This window comes from Aythya ferina (genome assembly GCF_964211825.1).
Source record: "Aythya ferina genome assembly, chromosome: 24".
NCBI classification, from domain to species: Eukaryota; Metazoa; Chordata; class Aves; order Anseriformes; family Anatidae; genus Aythya; species Aythya ferina.
This window is the reverse complement of record NC_140322.1, coordinates 3,727,604-3,750,041: the sequence shown is the minus strand read 5'-3', so window position 1 is coordinate 3,750,041 and position 22,438 is coordinate 3,727,604. Positions and strand designations below refer to the sequence as shown.

General features: G+C 45.9%; 2 long non-coding RNA genes across 4 annotated transcripts; both read right to left on the bottom strand.

The window, feature by feature from the left end:
* Positions 1–185: 185 nt before the first annotated feature.
* On the bottom strand, positions 186–4,535 carry LOC311423372. The gene is made up of 2 exons (XR_014685691.1): positions 1,561–4,535; positions 186–1,187 (listed from the first exon to the last, which is right to left on the bottom strand). It is a non-coding gene; the product is annotated as an uncharacterized lncRNA (long non-coding RNA).
* A 1,223-nt stretch (positions 4,536–5,758) lies between these two features.
* Positions 5,759–22,197, bottom strand: LOC311423370. Of its 3 annotated transcripts, XR_014685688.1 has the most exons (9): positions 22,120–22,197; positions 17,996–20,542; positions 12,693–17,618; positions 11,640–11,770; positions 9,480–9,550; positions 9,266–9,363; positions 7,802–7,885; positions 7,470–7,583; positions 5,759–7,142 (listed from the first exon to the last, which is right to left on the bottom strand). It is a non-coding gene; the product is annotated as an uncharacterized lncRNA (long non-coding RNA). The 3 variants fall into 3 exon arrangements; XR_014685689.1 differs by lacking the exons at positions 7,802–7,885; positions 9,266–9,363 and having other exon boundaries at positions 15,627–17,618; XR_014685690.1 differs by lacking the exons at positions 7,802–7,885; positions 9,266–9,363 and having other exon boundaries at positions 17,228–17,618.
* Between the last annotated feature and the right edge of the window lie 241 nt (positions 22,198–22,438).

Below are 22,438 nucleotides of genomic sequence, written 5' to 3'. Positions count from 1 at the left end.
CTCTCTGCCCCCCCCCCCCCCCCTCCCCTCCCATCACAAAGGAGGAGCGGGGCCGGCCCCGGCCGCTCGCGGCTCGGCGCGGCGGAGCTGCCGCTCGCAAAACCCGCGGTGGATTTCGCGGAGTTGAGAGCCGGGGAGGGGGGGGGGAAAGGGGTGCTGGGGAGGGAGGGGATGGAACGGGTCGGGATGAAGCGAGCGAGGGTGAAGCGAGCTGGGCTCAACCGGGCCGGGCTGAAACGGACCGGGCTGAAATGGGTTGAGCTGAACCGAACCGGGCTGAACCAAGCTGGGCTGATCCAGGCTGAAATGGGCTGAGCTGAACTGAACTGGGCTGAACTGGGCCAGGTTGAACCGAGCTGGGGTGATCCAGGCTGAACTGAACCGGGCCGGGCTGAAATGGGTTGAGCTGAACTGAACCGGGCTGAACTGGGACAGGCAGAACTGAGCTGGGCTGATTCAGGCTGAGCTGAACCGGGCCGGGCTGAACTGAACTGGGCCAGGCTGAACCGAGCTGGGCTGATCCAGGCTGAAATGGGCTGAGCTGAACTGAACTGGGCTGAACCTGGCCGGGCTGAACCGAGCTGGGCTGATCTGGGCTGAACAGAACCGGGCCAGGATGAGCTGAACTCGGCTGGGCTGAACTGGGCCAGGCCGAGCCAAACTGGGCTGAAATGGGCTGATCTAAACCAGGCCCGGCTGAACCGAGCTGGGCTGATCTGGGCTGAACGGAACCGGGCCGGGCTGAAATGGGCTGAGCTGAACTGAACCCGGCTGGGCTGAGCTGGGCCGGGCTGAGCTGGGCTGGGCTGAACTGAGCTGGGCTGAATCAGAACCAAGAAGCGAGCAAATCGCCCAGGGAGCCAGCAGAAACAGGGCAGGAGGAAGCCCCCCAGCATCAGCTGGGCTTATCCCGCTCCATTCAGAGGCCCTGCTCGGGAGGCAGCCCCCCTTGCCTTGCTAGGATGGTGAGGCCGTGGTTCCCACCATCAGCAGGCCACCAGCCCACCTCCCGGGGACAGCAGTGAGGGCACATGGCTGCGTTGCTCAACACTGGCTCTGGATTTTCGGCAGGGAAGACGGCCCGTGGGTTAACGAAGCGCCTCTTCTTTGTCCCTAGAAATTCCATTTAGAATTAGCCTTTGCAAACTATTAAGGATTGTCATTTCCTCTCCGCTGGTTGTGTCCCTCTGGAAAGAAGAAAAAAAAAAAAAAAAAGAGTTGGCGGCACGCCATGACAATAACTGCACACACGGACATCCAAGAAAGTCCGGTTCCCGCTCCTGCCAAAGCGACAGCAGTGGGCAGTGAACCAGGAACTCCCTCGGGGTGGCTGAATGGGGACAACCACAACCACCTGAACGTGTCTAGACACAACACGTTGGGCAATGGGACGGGATGCTCCCGCCGTCTCAAAGGATAACGAGGTGCTGGAGCTCCCCAAATGTCCACGGGTGAACCAAACTAGGCCACGTTCTTCTGCAACCACTTCAGGCCCAGTTTCCCACCTCCTCCATCCCCACAGCCTTTCTCACAGTGGGAGGAGGGAGGAAAGAAATGTACCCAGAGCTTGGTCCTAGAGCCAGGTCCCCTGGCCTGTCCTGTTCCAGTGGGTCCTGTGGTTGCAATTTTTACTTCAGATTGTACAGGTCTGTGGGAAAGAAACAAAAATATGACTTATTCAGGTTATAAAACACAAGCTGACAGAAATTAGGAAATGGTTGCTCAATAAAAATGGCAGTCATATAGTTCAGCTCTCCGTCTGTGTACTGGATCAGGACAGCTGGGCAGGAAGGTGTCTCCTCCGGCATAGGGAAGTATTTGGCAAAGCCAGGTGGAAGTCAACACAACTTCACAGAGAGAAAACACCAGAAAACAACAGGTAAGGAGTCAAAGGAAGCTTCTGAGATGCAGGCTTCCATTTTAGACCACCTTGAAACAAAACTGGGGCAGAAGTAACCTCGATTACCAGAGTTACAGTGATGAAGGCCCGAAGCTTGGCCCAAGCCTAACAATCAGCAGGCCGCACCACAAGAAATCCCATTTTAACACCACTGAGGACAGTGGGGAAAACTGGGTCCGGAGCAAGAGGCAAGCCAAGGCACAGAAGGACGGAATCAGTGCCAGTGCTCCAGGCCTGTTAGGGACGAAGTGAAGATTTCAGTGCCTACTGCTGTCAACTCAACCCTCACCCTCACTGTAAAACTTATCGTATAAAATATTTATTATCCAGAATGCAGGTGGCAGAACAAAAGGGTTTCTTCCAAAGCTGAAAGTGGGAGGGGAGGCTGGATGTGGCAATAAATAGCAAAATTTTAACTGTATTCTGGAGCAATAAAGTGCCCTGCAGGCTCCTGGACAAAGCCTTTTGCCATTTTACAGTCTTTACAGTTGACTGTGCAGCGTGGAGCAGATTCCCTCACAGTAAATTGGTCAGTCAGTCTTCCTCCACAGCGGTAAATAAACTATTAGAAAGCAAAGGGTCATAAGTGATGGCATCTGTGTTGTGATATGAAAAGCCTTCAAAGGCCTTCATGAAGTTTGGAGCCTCAGCTCAGTGCTAGAATCTCCCAGGTGAAGTCCTGTGGCTTTACCGGGACCATGCAGCAGAACTGCCGAGGTACTCTTCGTCAGAAGAGTTTGAAAACTGGGGAAAATGCTAGAACGGAAAGTTGATCTACGTGCTGTCTTTGGAGGAGCCTCTGTTACTTGATCAAACCCGACATTCTAGAAAAAGCAAAGAAGCAGAAGGAAAAACTCCTTCAGCACATCAGGCCCGACTCCCTCAAGTGAGCCCCTGTGGCTTTATTAATGCCTATGGTGGGCTCTAGTGGACCACAGCACCAAAATAGTCTTGTTTAGATGTTTTGTTTACTACAAGAAAAACCCAACTGGAAGCAATTCTGCCATTTAGCTCCAGATCAGTCTCAAGCAACAATCTCCTCAACTCCAAAGCTACAGCCTGCTTTGGGAGGCGAAGCCCTGCTGTCCAGCTGAGCCCCACCATGAGTTCACTGGCTGCAGATCAGGAGCTGCAGTTTCAGCCCAGGGGCACCCAAAGACTCCACGCTCCGAGGTACCCCACGTGTCTCAGGCTTTTGGAATCTTCTTCAAAGAGCGCTAGGGCAGACTCTGAAACCTGGTGTTGACTGTAATGTGAAAAGCAGGCTGGATTCCCCAGCCACCCACACAGTAAGGAGACACTCACTTTACCAAATGTTTGTGAAAGCTGAAGCAGATTTTGGAATATGCCTCATCAATGAGGCCCTGGCACTTCACTAAATAACTGAGGCGTTCAATGAAATTCCAGCCATGGGGTTTGGAAGGCAGATGACGGAACAGTTCTTAACAACATTTCCACCTAAGAGCTGAAAATCCTCCCGCCGCTCATGCCATCCCGTGGTGGAACTACCCAGCTCTGCACAACGGGACGAGACTTTGCGACACGTCGACGCTCTTCCCAGCCCCAGTGCTCTCGGCTGAGCCGCGTGCGGCAGTCGGTCGTCTCTTCCCCATCTCCCAAAGTGCTGAGCACGCTTTCCTCCACGGCAGGCTCGGCCCCGAGCTGCTCAGATGGGCTGGGGAGCCAGCTCGGCGCTCTCCCCTGGCAGCGCAGGCCGCCACCGCTAGGCTGGCTCCTCCTGAGCCCAGCGGAGTCTCCTTCATGGAGGTGGCCGTGCCATTTAACCCAGCGCTAAGGCGGCGAAGGAAACCTGGTGTAGATTATAGAGTACTAGAAACAGGAGTAGCGTCTCCCCCATGAGAAAAAAAAAATAAAATAAAAAAAAGGCTCTGCCAACTGTGTGATGGCAAATATGGACTGAATCGTTGACATGGAAACCGGACTAAAGTCAGCCGCGCTCCCTCACGCTCGCACACACACAAGTTATCATTATCCCCAGCCTTTCAACTTGCTACAAACGTGGACTGGATCAGCACTTCGGGAATTGGGCAGAGTTTCTCTAATAAAGTATCGGGTAGCTCGGCCACGCTCGAATGAAACGCGCTGAGGAGCAATTAACGTAGTTGGGTGAAGAAGGATGCTCTTCCATTTTCCTGAAAGGCACAGTGTGCTGAGATATGCAGACTGGACCCAAGAACAAGAGACCCATCTATTATAATTCACAGAGCACGCCGCAAAATATGGAATGGAACGAGGAAAGGTTATCGACGGTCCCTCGGCTTATCTGAGAGTAGTTTTGCTAAAGAAAATTACATTTCCTGCAAATATGTTTGCATTTGTCCAGCCCATTCTTTCCAGTCTTTTAGCCACTATCATATCTAGGTTAAGCACTCTCGTCGCAGCTTCATAACCACTAAGATTAACGTTATTGGAATTATTTGTTTGCCGTGAGTGGCTAATGTGCTGGGGCATTGTGCGAGACAATGCTTATTTATCCTCTTAAAAATATGTCAAGATAGTGTATAATCTCCCTCTCCAGGGCTGACACAATGGCACAGGGGCACGCTGCAAAGTGGAGTTTTCAGCAGAAGGTAACTCCGCCAGCTCGCAGCAGCACAGCTCAAAGGCAGGAGCGGATCGCAGGCTGGATTTGCAGCTTTCCCACCGAGCTGGCACCAAAAAGGGCACGGAGGGAAGGGAGGGAAGGGAGCGAGCCCCTGCCCCCGCCGCGCCGCCGGAGCCGGCCGCTAGCATCCGACGGGAGCGCTGCAAAACTGCAAAACTTTGGATGCGCATGGAGGGAAGGAGGGAGGGAGGGAGGGAGGAAAGCGGAGCGGGGCTGGCTGGGGGAAAACGCACGATTTTTGCAGCCCTCGCTAGGAGGAGGAAAAAGCGAAGCGGAGTCGGAGCGGAAGGGAAGCGGCGCGGAGCCCGCAGCGCATCCTGCTCGCGGGTCCAGGCTGCGGAGCCGGAGCAAGTTTGGGTGCACACGTGGGCGGGGGGGGGGGGAGAGGGGAGAGCAGCTCGCCCCCGGCATTAAAAACGAAAAGAGTGGAAGTGGGATGTCAGAATTTCCCAGGGAGAATTCACTGATGTTCTGAACACGGTCCCTGCGAGGAGGAAAACAAGTTTAAGGTGCCACGGCATTGATTTTCTAGAGGTGGCTGTGCACACCGTGCTCCACCGCCGCCCTCAGACATCAGCTCTCTGGTGCTGAGCGCTCTCTCGGAGAAGGAAGAGTAAATCTACTTAAAAAAAAAAAAAAAAAAAAAAAAAAAGGCAAAAAATAAAACAAAACGCGGAGCGGAGTTCATAAAAACCCCTGCACTGGATCAGGAGCCAACCGTCTCATTTCTCCTGAATCCCACCAGATTTGGGACCTGGCCGGTGGGCTTGCAGAGCAGCCCCATCAGGCTGCAAACCCCACTTGGAAGAGTTAAAAAGGCTTTCAAAGCTGCGAAAAGAGACAGACCTCAACTCTGGGCCTGGATTTTCCCACTGAAGCAAAACTATTATTCTGTTTAAGTACTTGGGAACTGGCAGCAGCGTGCAGGGAGGCGAAACCAGCAGAGAGTTCGCCAGCACGCAGAAAGCTGCCGACTCCGAGCAAGTCTGTCCCTCTGTGTTTCTCCCACCCTCTGCTGCTCTTTTCAGTGGAGTGAAAAAAAAAAAAAAAAAAAAAAAAAAAAGAGAGAGAGAAAAAAAAAAAATCACTCCCGTGCAATTCTGCCCTCTGAAAGTGTATTTTTAGCCAAGTTGGAGTTCAGGAGTCACGAATAGGGCAGGGGGAGTGCTGCTGGAGAGCCAGGGGCCGAGAAAGGAGGGTTTTCACCCTTTTCATGAAGCTCTTGCACTGCCATTTTACCGAGGCAGGGAGGCAGCGAGCAGGCGAGGGAGGCAGCGCGACAGCCAGCGCTCGCAGAGAAGTTTCTCACGGCAACTGCGGGCTGGATCTGGAACGGAGCCTTTTGTTCACAGCAAGTTGAGCAGGAGAGAGAGTTGAGTCTGCTGAAAAAGAAAGAGGAGAAATAAAATGGAGGGGAGGAGGAGGAGGAGAGGAGACGTAGGTCGTGCTGAGCTGCTCAGCACACAAGGGGAAAAGCAGCGAGCTGGGTTATTCTCTGCAGCGCTGCGTTTATTTAGAAAGTTGGTGTCGTAGCCTCAGGCACAAATCCCTTGTTAAATGCATGGGAACGAGTGAGAGACCCAAGGACAAGCATTAGTATACAGGAAGTGGAATTTTCCTAGGGGTTCACATCCTTTGGTGCTCTTTTTGCCAAGATTTTATCCCCTTGCTCGATGAAGGGTGCCTCCTACAGACACCAGGAAAAAGGCCTGAAAGTGACACGAGGTGCACTGTAGGTCTGGCTAAACTAAATAATTAAAGGTAAGGGACACCTTCCACCAGGAATTACAGTGGGGTCTGAAGGCCAGATGCAACTTTGGGCACTCCCCTCCCTGCCCCCCCATTCCCTTTCTCCTTTCTCAGTGCCGAAACACCACGCGTTATGTCCAAGGTCTCTGAATGGGGTGAAAAGATAACAAAAAAAAAATCCCCCCCTCAATGTAATGCTTACACACGTCCAATATATGCTGCATTCACACAAACAAGTGGGGTTTCCCTCCCAGCACACACTGCTGACCCCTCACCCCCAAACCAGGCGCGCTGTTTGCATGTGCCCGCACCCCAAATGCTCCCGACGGGGCTGAATAACTCCTGAATTAACACCCCTGAAAGGAGGAGCCCAACTTCAGTCGCCTTTGTATTTTGTATTTTTGTACACTGTATTTGTCCACTCAGTGGTGGACTCAAAGACCAAGAGCCTGCTGCTGATGAAAGCTGGCTTTTCCCACAAGTCGTGGGTTTTTCTCTCTTTTTTTTTTTTTCTTTTTTTTCTGTGGTGTCTGGAAATACCGTTTCATTAAGAGTGTTAATCACCTCCTGCGCTCTCCGCGCCAGCAGGAAATAAGTGAATTCGCCCCGTGTAAATGAGTGAGCGGCGTGCCTGTGACAGCAGCTCAACGAGACACCACGTGGGAAATCCGAGTTAAGGATTTAAACGTGCTTTGCCACTCCGGCCATGAGGGACCGAGAGCCTTGGTGGGGAGGAAAAAAAATAAAAAAAAATCCACCACGTTTCGTGCTGCTCAGAAGCGACCTCTGTGGCTGCTCGGGGAGTGAAGTTCAACAACCCTGAAGTGCGTGCTGGGCAGATGCGGCACTGTACCACCGACTTCTGGGCTGGAAAAAGCAAAAAAAAAAAAGAAAAAATGAATAAATAAATAGGAAAGAAAACCCGAAAGGGGGGCACCTCCCGGGGCAGCGCCGCTCTCCTCGTAGCGAGGGGAGCCCCGCAGCGATCGGGACTCGCTCCGAAGCGGCTGCTTTCCCTTGTGGACAAACCCAAGGATGCTCCGCGCTGACAGAGGGATGTGCGCGATCTCCAGGTGCTGGAGACATCTAGCGCCGGATTTCCAGAGGAGCCCGGTGCCCGGCACTGCCGGGACCAGTGGCGCCCCACGCTGTCCCTGTCCCCATTTGTCCCCATCCCATCCCCATCCCACCAACCTGAGCAACCTGCAGGGGCCGGGGGCTTCCCCCGCTGGCCACGATTTTCATCCCCGTTACTTTCTTCTGGAATATCAAATAAAATCGCCTCTCCACCAGGGACCTCTAAAAGGCCTGTAAAAGTTTAATAGGGAAATGTCAGGAGGCATCACGCAGGAATTTCACTTCGTTTTTTTTTTTTTTTTTTAATTACTTATTATTATTATTATTTATTTTTTATGGGGGCATTCACTTTTGCATATTTTGTGAGTAATTAACAGCGTGGTTGGTAAAAGATGTAAAGGTGCCCCCCTCTCCTTTTGCTTACTGAAATGGTGCGAATCCGGTTTTACCTCTGACGTGAAACACCAGGAGAGATGAGGTGAAAAGTACAAGCATCGCAGTTTGCCCACGTAGGCAGGAAAATATATTAAAACCTACGTATTAATAAAAATGTCCATTAAAACAAATATTATTTCCTATTGTTATTTTTGGCTGTTGTTTCCCCCCCTCCCCAACTTTGTTTTAGTGAAGCAGGGAAGCATATACAGAAACCTTGCCTGCAGTAGATGCTTTTTTTTTTTTTTTTTAAACGGAGCCCAGATGCTGGTCAGGATTAAGGTTACACCAAACACATTCTACATTGCCATTTTCCAAACAGAATGAAGCAGATGGAAAAGCTGGAGGAGGACGGCACGGGAACGGAGCACTGCTGAAAACTGCAAGCCCTGCACTAACGCTGTAGAGGAGCGAGCCTGGATGCCAGGAGAGACGGAAAGAAACCAGGCATATCAACTTCACATATTGCATTCCTCACATTTGAAATGACTATTTTAATTAAACATCTGTCAGAATATCTGCTTTAAGCCTCGTATTTAAAACGGGGAAAGAAAATTCAGCTGCAGCTATTCACTGTAGGCTCCTTAGGGCTCTGTCCTAGAAGATGCAAAAGCCACTGGCCTCGGGCCATCGGAGTACTTAAGTATATGCGTAATTTTAAACATCGGCAGCCCCAGTGATTTTAAGCATGTACTCCCTTAAAGTTAACCATGTACTCAGCACTTTGCAGGATCCGCCCATAAGACTCATACCAGCTCCTAGCTCAAGAAAATGAGTATCTGTGCATCTGAGAACACAAAGAAAATCTTCTTTGGAGAAGGGCTAAAGATTTTTGATTTCTAAAAGACACCAGCTCATCCGTATTGGGAACTCAGGTCACACTGAAATAAAATCGCTGGGGGAAGTTGGCTGAATCCATGCTTATTTGTAAAATACCCCTATTTGGCAAATTAATTCTAAGCATTTTATATGAGATTCTACAATAGCTTAGTTCATCCAGCACTGTGACTCAATCATATGATGTGCTTTGAAAATCTCTTTCTAAAATTGATTTTAAGAGCTTTTTGTTGATATCATATAGGCGCACACACAATACTTAATACAGAGAAAGAACAAATATTCATGCTATGGGGAGAACACTTAGTAATGTCCCTTCGTTTTAGACATACAAAGGAAGGCACAAATAACTCTCACAAAATGTAATAAAACAACAACAACAACAAAAAATGCAATATTGCAAATAAACAAGGTGTTGACCAGCTTTGAAACATTTGATCATGAAAGGGCCAGACAGAAATTCTACTCATCTACCTTTCAACAGTCATCCATAAATGTGTATTTCAAAATCTTAATTCTGTAATCTAACCCACATGGGGAGCTTGCAGTCTGCATGCAGGGATGTGACTGATTTTCTGCTTTTAAGGCCTCCATTCTGTAATCTTGCTCAAATGTACATGGCCTAAAAGTAAGATTCTTACCTTCCCAAGTATGCACCTCAGTAAAAATTTACTTGCATTAAAAACCAAAAATGTAGGGGCATTTAGACCAGCTTCACTGGAACTTCTGGAATTCATTACTGGAGCAGAGAAACAAGGTCATTTTTATCTTGCTGTTATCTATGACTTTAAAGAGGCCCACAATCAAACCTTAGCAATATTACTTCTTCATAAAGACTGATACTATCATACTCACCTTCAGTAAAACAAAGGCACTGGTCAGAACTGTTCGTTCTCTGTAAAACTGAATCCTGAGCTCAAGACGTTCTGGAGAAACATAAAGAAGACATAATTTTAAAATGTTTATAACATTTATAAAAATATTGAGCATACCCAGAAAGAAAAAACAAAAAAAAACAAACAAACAAAAAAAAAACAAAACAAACAAACAAAAAAAACACATCCATGGGTTGTTGCTTACATTCCTACCCTCATAATTAGATACCTAAGTGAAATGTGCTCAGAAAGATTCATATCCATTACATGTATTGGTAAGGAGTGTAACTACATACGTTATGAAACAAAGTATTTAAAGTATTTTCTCCTACTTTTATGGAAACACAGTTAGTGACCTAGGTTTTCCAGTGCCATGGATTACTGTAATCACTGAGAGCACTGCAGTTTTCCCCATGTCTTCCTCCAGATCCACCACCTTCCTATTGTAATGTTTTACTGACTTTGTCTATTCTTATTCTGTATTTTCTTAAGGATTGCTTTATACATACATGTAGAGTAGCCAGCACACATTATTTTCTATTTAAACAAAGGAATGATAGCAGTAAGTAATGCTGAAGCAGCACAAGGAACGTAATTTCCAGACATAAGTGATCAAACTTTCCAGGGGCTGTAATGATCCACTGGCAGTTATCAACAGTTATATGTGATAACAGGGTTCTGGATTCAGCTTTCATTAGTTGAGAAACTTCTCGTTATTATTTTTTAAAAGGACTATGCAATACTTCAAAATTAATGCTGTTCCCCTTGTATTAATAGCCATGCCATAGCATCTTTTTTTTTAAAAAAAAAAAAAAAAAAGTGAAGGAGTTGAGTTTTGATGCAAATGATTGATTTATTTTCCATCACCTCTACAGGTACAAAAATAATCTGGATTTGCCATGCTACTATAGGGAAACAAAAAAACAACATCAAACCAAAGACTTCGAAAGTCGTGTCCAGACAGCTATAGACTAATTAGCCTGACCTCAGTGAGAAATGTAAAACTTATTTCTCACCTGAAATGATGTGGAGGAAAACAGGAAAACAAATGGATAACATGCAATAGAGGTTTAACAAAGGCAATCATGCCAGACAAATCTGATGTCTTTCTTCAATAAGAGAACATAGTTTTCTTTGTCAAGGAAAACACAGCCCACCTGCTTCAGCAGAACATTTGATCTGATGCCACATGCAGAACTACCAGTTAAACTGGAAAAGATGAAGATTAGTGAAAGAAAAGTTTTGCAGATAACAAGTGGTTAAAGAAAACATGCTGAATTGTGTTGAAATGCAAACTTCCAGCCTAGAGAGTGAGTGCATGAAAAGCTCCTCCAGCGCTGGTCTCAGGACCGGTGCTATTCCTGTTAAGTGACCTTCGCACAAGCAATGGCAAGAGGAGCATTAATACAGCTCGCTCCTGACAAAATTAGAAAGCATCAGGACAGAAGACTGGAACGTGGTAAATGAAGAACCAGATGAGGTTCTGGAACAGCACAGGAATTCTGAGGAATGGCCTAGCAAAGTGGAATGCAGCAATAAGATTAATGCAAAGCACAAAGCTGAGGGACTATTAGTCAAAATTCCTGTAATTGGGAATTTGGGAAATCATCACAGTTAATAGAGAAGGATAAAAACTTAAAAGCATTATTTAGGCACAGAATGACCACACATCACAAAAATGAAGAAGAACCAATGCGATCTAATAGTCAGGTAAGGCACATGCAGATGTTATTGCAGTGACTCTTGCAGAATTCTGTGTCCAGCTTATATTCACAGGTATGTGAAAATTGGAATAGTCATAGAAAAGGCTTACTGAGATGGTTATAAGCACAAAGAATCTATCATGAGAAAAGATTGAAGTTTTAGTTCAGCAAACTCCCAACAAAAGAAAGGCTGAAATAGAATAGGATTAGTTTGTATACATAGCTTATGGTATGAATACAGGTACTTAAACTAAAGGGTTTCGTTAGCACCAAATACACAAGGAGGCCTGATTACTGAGGATGGAAGTTAGAGTAGGAGGTCTCAGTAGAAAAATTAGATTTATAAAAGCCCTTCTAGTGGGGCTACTGGGCTGAAAGCACTAACCAGTTTTATGCTGGAGTTTGTCGTCCTTATGGACAAAATGAGATCTGATTACCTGTAGACACCTGGCATAAGGCTTGGTGACCAAGGGAGGCTCCTCGAGTCCCACATCGTGGAAGTCCAACCACCGGGGAAAAACAATACCAGCAGTGTGCTTGGAACGCTCATCTGCAACCTGGTGGATGACTAATGAAGATATTTATAATTAGTTTACTGGAACACGTTGAAAAGTTGTTTATTGTCACCGTGGAATATAAAGATACAGTGAAGAATTTTGATAGCTTTGCCATAAATTTCCCTGCTTTGCAGCAATGAAATGAGAGGAAAACCTCTGTGCAATATCACAAAGATACATTTATAGTGGTTTAAAAGCATTCAGATACCATAGTGAAAAACATAATGAAATTCCATTACAATTAGTAATTCTGTATTTACTGCAGCACACAAATTGCGTGCCATAAATATGTAAGCAAACATCAAAATAACAAGGATAAAAAGAAAATCTGAAAAAAAAATAAATCATTAAATGAGACAGGATTTAAGAAGGCAGGTTTTCTGATTTGATTTGTAATTACAGACTGCCTAACAGTGCAGGAACTGGGCTAAGATGGGCAGAAGTGTAAGATGCACACATAGGAAAACTGAACACACTGCTCAGTTCCCTGTTAAATTCATCCGGGTCACGAGAGTGTAAAGAAGCATGAAATACAGAGTGAATAATATGTAGGCTGACCTGGCGCTGGGATACGCTCAGGCTCAGCAAGTTCTGTCAGACAGCACTTGGAGAACCCAGCAGTGACCCTGGCTGCAGCCAAACCTCCACTCACACACACACAGACACAAACTCACCATAGCAATGTAACTCTGAACAATTATAAATGAAAGAACAATCTTTTCTTAGGGTAGAGCTTTCCAAAAAGAAGACCCAGAAGCTGCCAGAAGACCATGAAAGTCTCCCACCATATTTCTAGATTTTGCTAATGGCTTTTCATTTCCACCACAAAGAATGTAGCCTGGAACATGCATCACCTACTTCATTCACAGGTCTCTTAACCTCTCCAGACAAAAACAAACCTGTTTTAGCAATACTTCTCTTTAGCAAACAAACCTTGGCTGCTCTTCTTGGGGTCTTCCATTCTCCACAGATGTTCAGGACTTCAAGCACACCTTGCTCCATGCTGTCAAAGCCTTGTCTGTCACCTCTTCATGCTTCTTTAAGCAATAATATACAAGGGGGCACGGGGCAGAAATGGATCCTGCATCTTGGGTGGTTGGTTGGTTTGGGCAATGTTCTCACCAGATAGCTGCATGAAAGACCAAGAGGACACCTTGCATACACAGATTGCATCTCTACGTCCTTAACGTTTTGGACAAAAGCGGAATTGCACAGCTCTTCTGGTTGTTGATTTCTTCTTTCTACAAAGCCACTCAATTTTAACTTTGGTTCATCTCAACTCCACAGCCAAAATTATTATTTTTTAAAAGGGACATTAATAAAGTTGTTCTGCTCATCTTGTGAGTGACAGGACAGCGAAAAACTTCGCAAGAATTATAACCCGAGATTCACGTAGTGTAACTTTTTTCCTTCCTATTTGCAAGCAAACATTCCTATTCCAGCTCACATTAGGACTTCTATGAACTTTTTGAGTAATAAAACATAAATCCCATCCGTTGTTTGAAAAGAACATTAACTGACAATTCCTCTTCCATTTGCAGGCTGGCCCACTTGGAGTTCACACCGATGGTGCATTTGGAAACCCTCCTCAGATCTTTTTCTCCCCCTTGTCTTCAGGCATGACATTTTCAGTCGTTTTCTGTAGCCACAGATCAAGACATGAACGTGCACAGTAAGGGGGAAAACTGGCTGGGCAGCAGAACTGCACTAAAGAAGCCAGTGGTTATAATGGATCACAAACTGAATTTGAGTCAACACAATAAAGATAATACATCACAGAAATATTTAATAAGGTTGTTTTACGTAGGACACCCGTGACAATTATCTTGTTCAACTCAGCCCTGGTGAAATCTCAGCTGGAATATTGTATCCAATTTCAGGCACCACATTAAAAATAAAAACAGATATAAACCAGCTGGGAAGAGCACAAAGAGAGCAACAAGAAGGCTAGGAGGCTTAGAAAATCTAAACCTAAGAACAAGTTGAAATATTGCATTAAAAACGGGGAAAAAAGGAAAAAGAAAAAAGGAAAATGGGTAAAAAAAAGGGAGAGCTCACATGAGAGGGGACAAAACAGCCATCTTCCACTTTGTTACACTGAAGGTCGACAACCAAATGTTCATGCCTACTGAAAGCAGAACAGGCCATAGACTTAATTCACAGGAAGATTTAGCAGAGCAACAGAAGTAATGTCTAAACAATGAAAATACTAGCACGGGCAGTGGTTTCGTTGTTGTTTTGCTTTATTTTTAAAGGAGACGATATAAAAACATCCACACATCTTTCCAGCATCTCTTCCACACGTCGAAGCATCTTCCTCTTGTCCTGGAGCAGAGCTGTGACCAATGGGCCTCGTGATGTCTTTCTATGACTGCTATTTTTCTTCCTGTATTTGCTGTAGTAATAAAAATAGTGAGAAAGGTGTATTTCAAATTTAACAGTGCACTTTTAGAGGAAGAATAGATGATCTGGGGCCACCACCTCAGGCTACCATTTCAGCAAGTTACTTGGAGGACTTCTTTGCAACTTTCAGTTACAGAAGAGATGAGGGAGTGCATTTCAGATCAAGCGTTTCTTCTTTTATTAATGTTATTTTGCCAAGTCAAACGACTTCGACACTTCTGCTGAAGATCTCTGAGCTACACTGAACATGCAGCAGCATGACAGCGCCTTTAGTAACTGCTAATAAAGTCCAAATGCCGTTTCTTTGATTAATTTGATTCATTATCTCTTGTCTTAATGCACATTTTTTCCTCCTCAAGTGGCTAGTTTTGCAGACTTTTTCACTAGATGTCCATAATACTGAAAGTGTCTTTCCATTCCTTGTGTTTGTCCACCCTCCAGTATCTTTCCCCTCCTCTTACAGATGTTGTACAAATCAGGGTAAGTTCAAATTTCTAAAGATTCTGCTCTGAGCAAATTTCACAATCCCATCCTAGGCTCATTCTACATCCATTTAATGGTAAATCACCTGCACTGATGAGCAAGGCCGTGTACAACCATTAAGAACCTGTTCGCTGTCTCCATAAATTCTTTCTCCTGGCTCAACAGACCATGTTTATTCTTTGAACCCCTATAACCCCTGCTTGATTCATGGACTATACCTAGGAAAAGCTCTCAGTAATTTCTTATGCATTACCAAGCTTTATGACACAGAAGATCAGCACCTTCTTCAGATACAGGCATAAAAAAATCCCACGACAGCATCCCTGACATAAAACTGGCTAATTTTCAGTTGCAAGTGATCAGAAACGGTGCTCTTCCACAGACAGCAACGGGCTTCTGCATGCTAAGGGCTGCCTTTGTTTTGTGTTCTGCCTCAGCAGCTGAGACCTGCAGATTTCTACGAGTGTAATTCTCTCATCCCAACGGGGGGCCACTGGTTCTGCTCATCCCAGCTCTGCACCAGGACCCCGTGCCACCAGTCACACCCAGAAGAGCTCACCGTTGAGTAAGATGCTCCAGGTAGATGTTGTACAGAAGTAACAGGTTGATTACATCTGGTGGTTTCGCTTTTTTTTTGCATTTCTTCCATTCCTCAAGTAGCAAAAGACCTGCGAAGCTGTACAACTAGATCCGTCCACCTGTGCCACCTCGCAGGAATAAGCATTGTAATGGATTTACCAGCTGCTTCTTCATGCAACCTCGCAACGTTTTGAGAAAGAAGTTGCACAGGCAAAAATCAATGCCAAGAAAAAAGCAACAGTAAATAGTCGGTTTGACCCAAAGAATTCCCAAATTTCAGAGAATTCCCTACCAGCATGCTGTGAAAAAGAACACGCAGCTGAGTAACAGACCGGCGCTCTGTGGGATAGCTGCCCAGAATATTTTGAGAGGTGAATTGATGCAAGGAAGAATGGTGCGCACCCGATTAACAGTGGAAAACGTCTTAAATCAGCATAACAAAGTGGGGTGAATGCACTTGTGCTCAGTGTAGTTAAATAGCTGTAATTAGATCAAACAAACGAGATTGATGCATCATCCCTTTGTAGACGTGGCCTTAAAAGGTAGGTCAGGAGCTAAGTTCAGGAAAACAGTTACTGTGGCTTTTACCTAACAAGGCACAGCTACACGCTGAGTAAGTAAATACGACTTCCAAGACTTGCTGAATTCTAAAGAAAAATGTTAATAGAGAGGACAGCAATATATAATAATCTTATTTTTTAATCTTATCTTACTGTCAGTAATAAAACTACTGTAGCTGATTGGATACTGTGCCTTTTGGATAAACAATGTACAAAATCGCAGTTACAAATTCATTTGTCTCGAGGCTTTGAAGGTCTTAATTGAAGTGTTCCCTCACCAGTTAATATGTCTAGATGGAAAGGGTGAGTTCTAATTTGCTTTGTTCTTTTTGAATCTTTTTATTAAACGTTAAGAAAATAAGGTACCACGCTGTTGCATGAAGTACGGTTGCTAAATTTCAGAGATGAGCAAAACATAAGGTAGCAGATGGTATGAAGAGGATATATGTGAAGAAATGTAAATAGCAGGGAACCTCACCAAATCAAAAACGTAAGGCAGAACTGAAAGCGTGTGCAAGACCCCTGGGAGAGCAGGGGAGATGAAGCAACAACTGAGCTGAAAGATACCTGACTTTCCTTCCTCAGAAATGGCAAAGCCCCGACAGGGCGCTCTGATCTAGTAGAACAGAAGTCCTGTCGCATCCAGGGGAGCCAACGTGATTTTGAAGGGTCCTTTAAATAAACACAGAGTGAGGGGAAGAAGCAAGAGCAGAGTTTGCAGGTGCCAACAAATAGATTTATCAGACACTCGGAATCAAAAAGAACCCCCCTCAGCCCCAAATATTTCAGAACTTGGATCAATAACTAATGAAAATATTATAAAAGTACTAAGAGTAGAAGAAAACTATTGAACAAGGACAAGATGCATTGTTTAAATTAGGCAGGAGACCAAGTGAACTGGTGTTAAGAAAGCACCTAGCACCCATTTTCAGAAGCCGCAAAGTGTTTTCTTTCCTTATTTGCACCCAAAATACTGCCACCTGTACCCACACTCATGATCCATCACCCTAAAGATGTTTTTACATGTCTCTACCTCCAACAGAAAGACTAGAAACTGCAATAAGATGAGAGGGATGCTGAAATGTAGGCAGGTGAGGGCGCAGAGGTTGGTTGACAAGTCTCAGGAATTTCAAGGAGGAGCGGCTGGGCCACAGACTTTCTTTCCATGTCCGTTTACTGATCACCAAAGGTTAAGCTCAGCTAAAACCTGTGAAGGTGAAGAGTGGCTGATTTCTGAAGTGGCCCTTCCATGCAGCTGCAGAGAATCAGTGTCAGAAAATACCACACCTTGCTGTGGGGACTGAGCGACTGCCTGCAGCTTGTACAAAAAATCACTGCATTCTGAGCATCAGAAATAAGAGGAAAAAGATAAAAAAGAGAAAAAAGCACAGCACTGTTTGCAAAAGACAGCATTAAGGAGATATGGGACAACTCGCTAAATACCCTGCACAATTGCTGAGCCCACTGAAGTCGCTCTCGTGGTGCTCCCTCCGTCGTGAAGATGTGCTTGGTGCCAGGTGGCTCTCTCTGTTTGTCTCATGTCACGAACATTTCCATAGCAGAATACCACAAGTTCGTTGAGACTAAATCACAATGACTCTCGTTTTGTACCTTATTCTGCCCTGAGTGCCATTTGTCTAGGTGATTTATGAGGTGAACTCTGGCTATGCAGGTCTTCTCTCCTTCTGAATGAAGAAACAATCCAGAAAAGAAACGCATCTCTTTTGAGTTAATAGAGGAAGCTGCACTAAGCCTCATTCACTAAAGTGTTTATTAGACATCCAGGCCAGCTGAAGCTTAGCACGTTTCATACATATCAAACTGCAGAGAGCTGCTGGGAAGAGCAGAAACAAACAAAACAGATTCACAAGTTTCTTAATAATTTAAATTAAGCTACTAAAGTAACAGAAAAACAAGAGTTGCTGGCAATAGCAACAGATATCTATCAATTCCAGCTTGCTGCTTATAGCAACGCGCAGGAATTGAAAAGCAGTTGGCTCTCCATCCCCTCAGATATCCTCAGGCTGAGGGACTGTTAAATTGTAATCAATGTGAATACATAACCCCCAACAGGCACCACATTGCTTTTGTGGCTGCCTATTTCATAAATTGTCTCCAGGTTCTTTGTAATGAAAGATATTGCATATAATTACAGAAAAAAAAAAAGACAGAAAAAAAAAGAAAAAAAAAGAGAAAAAGAGTGCAACTTACGAGCCTGGTCCTGTGAAAACTGCCTGCTCTTTGACGACTCAGCAGTTCATGGGGGGATCATCAGCACTTTGTAGATGTGAGGCCAGTGTTAAGATATAATTTGCAAGAAATAACTTGAAGTTATACCATAGAGATTTATCAGTTCGGAGAAGACCACATGTGGAATTCTTAAAAAGCAATGAAATCACAGAATTAAAAATTTTAAGCATAAAAACCATTAAGTCATCCAAGTCCATTTACAATTATTGATGGTAAATCCATCTACTCCAGATGGGAAGAGGTCACTCTCTTCTTTTTCCAGGGCAAGTCTATGAATAATTTGAGTGATTAAAGCTCAAAGCAGGTGTGGAAACGAAAAAGACCGGGAAAGCACATGGGAAAGAAAGCACACTCACATGAAGATGCATAGCTTTCCTTCTGAAATCAAAAAAGGCACCCTTCGTTCAGCCATACAGCCACAAAACACAGATGAGTTTGTACATTTTTTTTTTTTTGAGAAGAGTTGTCACTTTTTAAAGCGCGTTGAAATCTTATTTTTACTTTTTAGGTTTCCTCTTCCTTCTTCTATCGAAGATGACCTAAATTTTGAGCTGAAGTATTCACAGGATCCTCGCTTGGAATATAAAACAACAGCAAAAACATCAGGCTGCAAAAGAGGCAAAATAATAGGAGGGAAAATTACAGTGAAGACCTCCCTGAATAACAGGAGGTCACAAACGCTGCAGAAATAGATGCTGAAGTAGTACTATCCAGAGACAGTGGACACAAAGTGATTGCATTTACAGAAACCCAGCTAAGGACAGGTGGGCAGGATGTGAAGCTAAGCAAATGGTCACAGCCCTGGGAATACCCAACGTTTCTCCAAATTTCCCCTCAAATATACCACTGTATTCTTTGTGAAAACAAACCAAAACAAAAACACCACACCAGAGATACTGATATCCAGGAGTCTCCCGTTGCAAAAAAATATAAAACTTGAAAGCTCAGTAGGAAAGCAATGGACTTAAACAGCTACAGAAAGGGGTGGAAGCTGTATTTTTTATGCAGAAGAGAAAAACATACAGAATGGGCATATACAACCAGGTAATCAGTACTATAGACTATGGAAGATTCATGCAGCTCACTATTTAAAAAAAAAACAAAACCCAAAAACCCACAGGCAGTTGCATTTTATTTTGCTTAATCAGTCAACAGAAACTAAGATTATAATCTGTGCCTTTTTAAAATTCCATTCAACAGATGTTCATAAACAGACTTGAGCCAAATTTCAGTTCCCCAAAAGGATATTCAGACGGAGAACCCTTACAAATGGATGATAAAGTCCTGCTTTTTCCCTCGTAATAATTGCTTTTCTGAGACATCAAATCCTCTCTTAGCCTCATTACAAAGTTCCCACCAGCATAAAACGTATTTTCCATTTCCTATAGTATTGTTTTCCAAAAATGGCACTGACATTCCCAGCACAACTCTCCTGTACTCGCTTTTTGTCATCTCCTCAGCACAGTGTGAAGGGATTGTCTCGGTGACAACGTTCTGTTCTTCTTAAAAAAGCTTAAAATAAAAATCCAATTGATACTGATAAATATTTACTTAATTTAAGAAAAGGGGAATTCATCAATTAAGAATGAAAATTCCGGAAGAAAACAAAAAGGAAAGGCAAAGCTGTAAGAAGTTGTCTTTTTTTTTTTTTTTTAAAGAGAATGACTGCTCAATAGCTCCTTTTGGGACCCAGTGAGATGATTTCTTTAAAAGTATGGTGTAGAAATACCCCCAAATCACAGAAATTATAAGTCACTTGAGCATTTAAGACGCAATACAGAATTAAGAAATACCAGAACACATAATGAAAACAGTGTTGCACTTTCTTCTCTATGTTAAAAGCGACGGGGAGGGCTGAAGTGAAAGGTTTTATTTTTACTTAATTACTCTCAGTGTTCACTGGGGACTCCTTAGGAAGGGTATCTTACATTTGGACCTAAATGCAAGCAAGATTCAGCCCTGATCTTACATCTTCTGACAATACGTTTCTTAAATTAGAAGGCCCACAACTAGGATGTTGATATCACCGCTATGTTCCCCCAACACCTGAGAGGCTCTTCGGTGTTATCAATCTATTAATCCAGGAAGCAGTTAGCATGAAAACAAACAAAGACATTGTTTAAAACGAAAAAACAACCCCGAACACAATACTTTGTAGGCTTGCAGCATCCTTCATCCAAGGATTTCAACACACTTTGAAACACGAGGTCTCACAATTTGAGGAACAAACAAACAAACAAACAACTTTTAGGTATTTTGAAAACGATAATGCATTAATTGAGCGAGCATCCACCTGTGATGCAATTACAAGGGACTGCTACTGCAGCATTTCACACATCCAATCCACCTTCTGGTTACAGCTTACAAGTTTGTGGTATGTAGAAGGAACAGCAGAGCTGGTTAAAGATTTTCTCTTGCTTCACATACTCTGCAAGCTTCTCATTAACTCATACATGACTTTAATCAGTGCTGAAGCACACACTTCTTTCACCGTGCATCAGGACTGGTCTGGAAAAAAACCCTCCGCTCAATAAAATATTACCATAACCACGAATTAGTATAGAAAAAGGCAACCTTTTTCTAAAGTGGCTGCTGATTTTCCTATATAAAGGGTTAAACTGACCTTCACTCATCCACGAGAGGTAATAAAATAGAACTTTAAGGACAAAAATGGAGCACTTCAAGAGATTATTATGAAGAGCTACATTCAAGACGATAGAAGACAAAACCTTATTCTTAAAGCACAGATGCTTCTAAAACAAGAGATCACACGTTTTCAAAAAAAAGAACGCTACCGAGCCCTTATAATGAATAAGCAAAATAAGGGGAATCAGTTTTTTTTGTGTTATTATTATTTATTTTCCCTCGCAGGGCTGTGGAGCTGGGAGGAAAGGGGGGCATTTCCTCGCTGTGCTTGCAGAGCCAGCTGCGTGCTTTGCACTTATGCAGGGCTGTGGAGCTGGTATCGGTTGGTGGGGTGGGGGGGGGAGAGAGAGAAAACAGAGTAAGCCTGAGAAAAACCCATCAGAGCTCCTGTCCTCCCCTTTCAGCGTTAATGGGAGGGATACGAGGCTATGGGAGCTGCAGTGGGGGATGGGGCCGGGAGGGGGTGGGGAGAAGCCGAGCAAGGCCTTACAATCAGCAGCAGCTCTTGTTCTCCTCTCCTTTCAGCCCTAAGCAGGAGGATGTGAAGCTCATGTAGCCGGGGATGGGATGGGGGAAGCCGAGCGGGATCAGAGTTTAGCTTTTGTCCTCTCCCGGCAGGGTTAATAGGGGGGGACACAGGAGGCCTGCGGGACGGGGAGCGGGACGAGGGGTTAACGGGGGGGTGGGGGGGGGTCGGGGAGCCCTTGTGGGGTGGATTTGGGGGGGGCTGGGTGCTCTCCTGGGGGGATTTGGGGGTCCTGTGTGGGGTCTTAAAGCTGAGGGGGGGGCGTTGGGGACGAACTTCCCGAGCTGCTCGGGCATGGGGGTGAGCCGGGGGGCTGGGGGCTGCCCACCCGCGGTGTGGGGGTGAGGTGAGGGAGTGAAATGAGGGGTTGTAGGGTGAGGAGAGAGGCTGTGGGGTGAGGTGAGGGGCTGTGGGGTGAGGTGCAGCCGCCCCCTCACAGCTGCGGGGCGCAGGGCCCAGGTGCGCTGACAGGAACGTGGGTCCTCAGAAAGGGGACAGGGGGAAAAAAAGGGGAAAAGGGGAGGAAAAAAAGGCAAAAAAATCGTGTGGGCGGAGGGCTGGGGGGCAGCGGGGCGCTGTGGAAGCTCCGCGGCCGCTCACCTGCCCGTGAGGGGGGGTGTGGGGGGGGGCCGCGTCCTGTCAGGCGCCGGGGCTGAGGCGCGACCCCGGGCCCCCGACCTCGAGGCCGGGGAAACTTTTCCCCAAACTTTGCCGCCCGGCCCCGGCCCCTTCCCCTTCATTTCCCCGGCCCCTCAGGGCGGGCAGGGGGCAGCCGGGAGCCCCCTCAGCGGCTCGCCCCCCGCCCTCCCCCCCCATCTTCTCCCCGTGCCCCCCTCCCCTCCCTTCCCTTCCCTTCCCCGCGGGAGGGGGCGGGGGCGCTGTTCCCGGCTCCGCGCCGCGTTTTCCCGCTCACCCCCGCCCTCGCGCACGGCTCCCCGGGCCGCCTCACTCCTCCGCGCCTCCGGATCCCTCCGCCGCTCGGGTTTTTTTCACCTCCCCTCCCCCCCCCACCCCATCACACTTCCTCCTGACTTATCCCGGCCGAAGCCGCGGGGTGAGGGGGGGGGACAAACGCGTCCCTCGCCTCCCCCTCTGTGCTAAAACGCCGCGAAGGGAGAGCGGGACGGGGCTCGATGGTGGCTGAGGGCTGGCACCCTGCTGGGACTACTTGGCGTTGCTGCCACGGCCTCTGCGGAAGGAGCGCGCTGTGTGAGGGGCTGCGCGGTGATGCG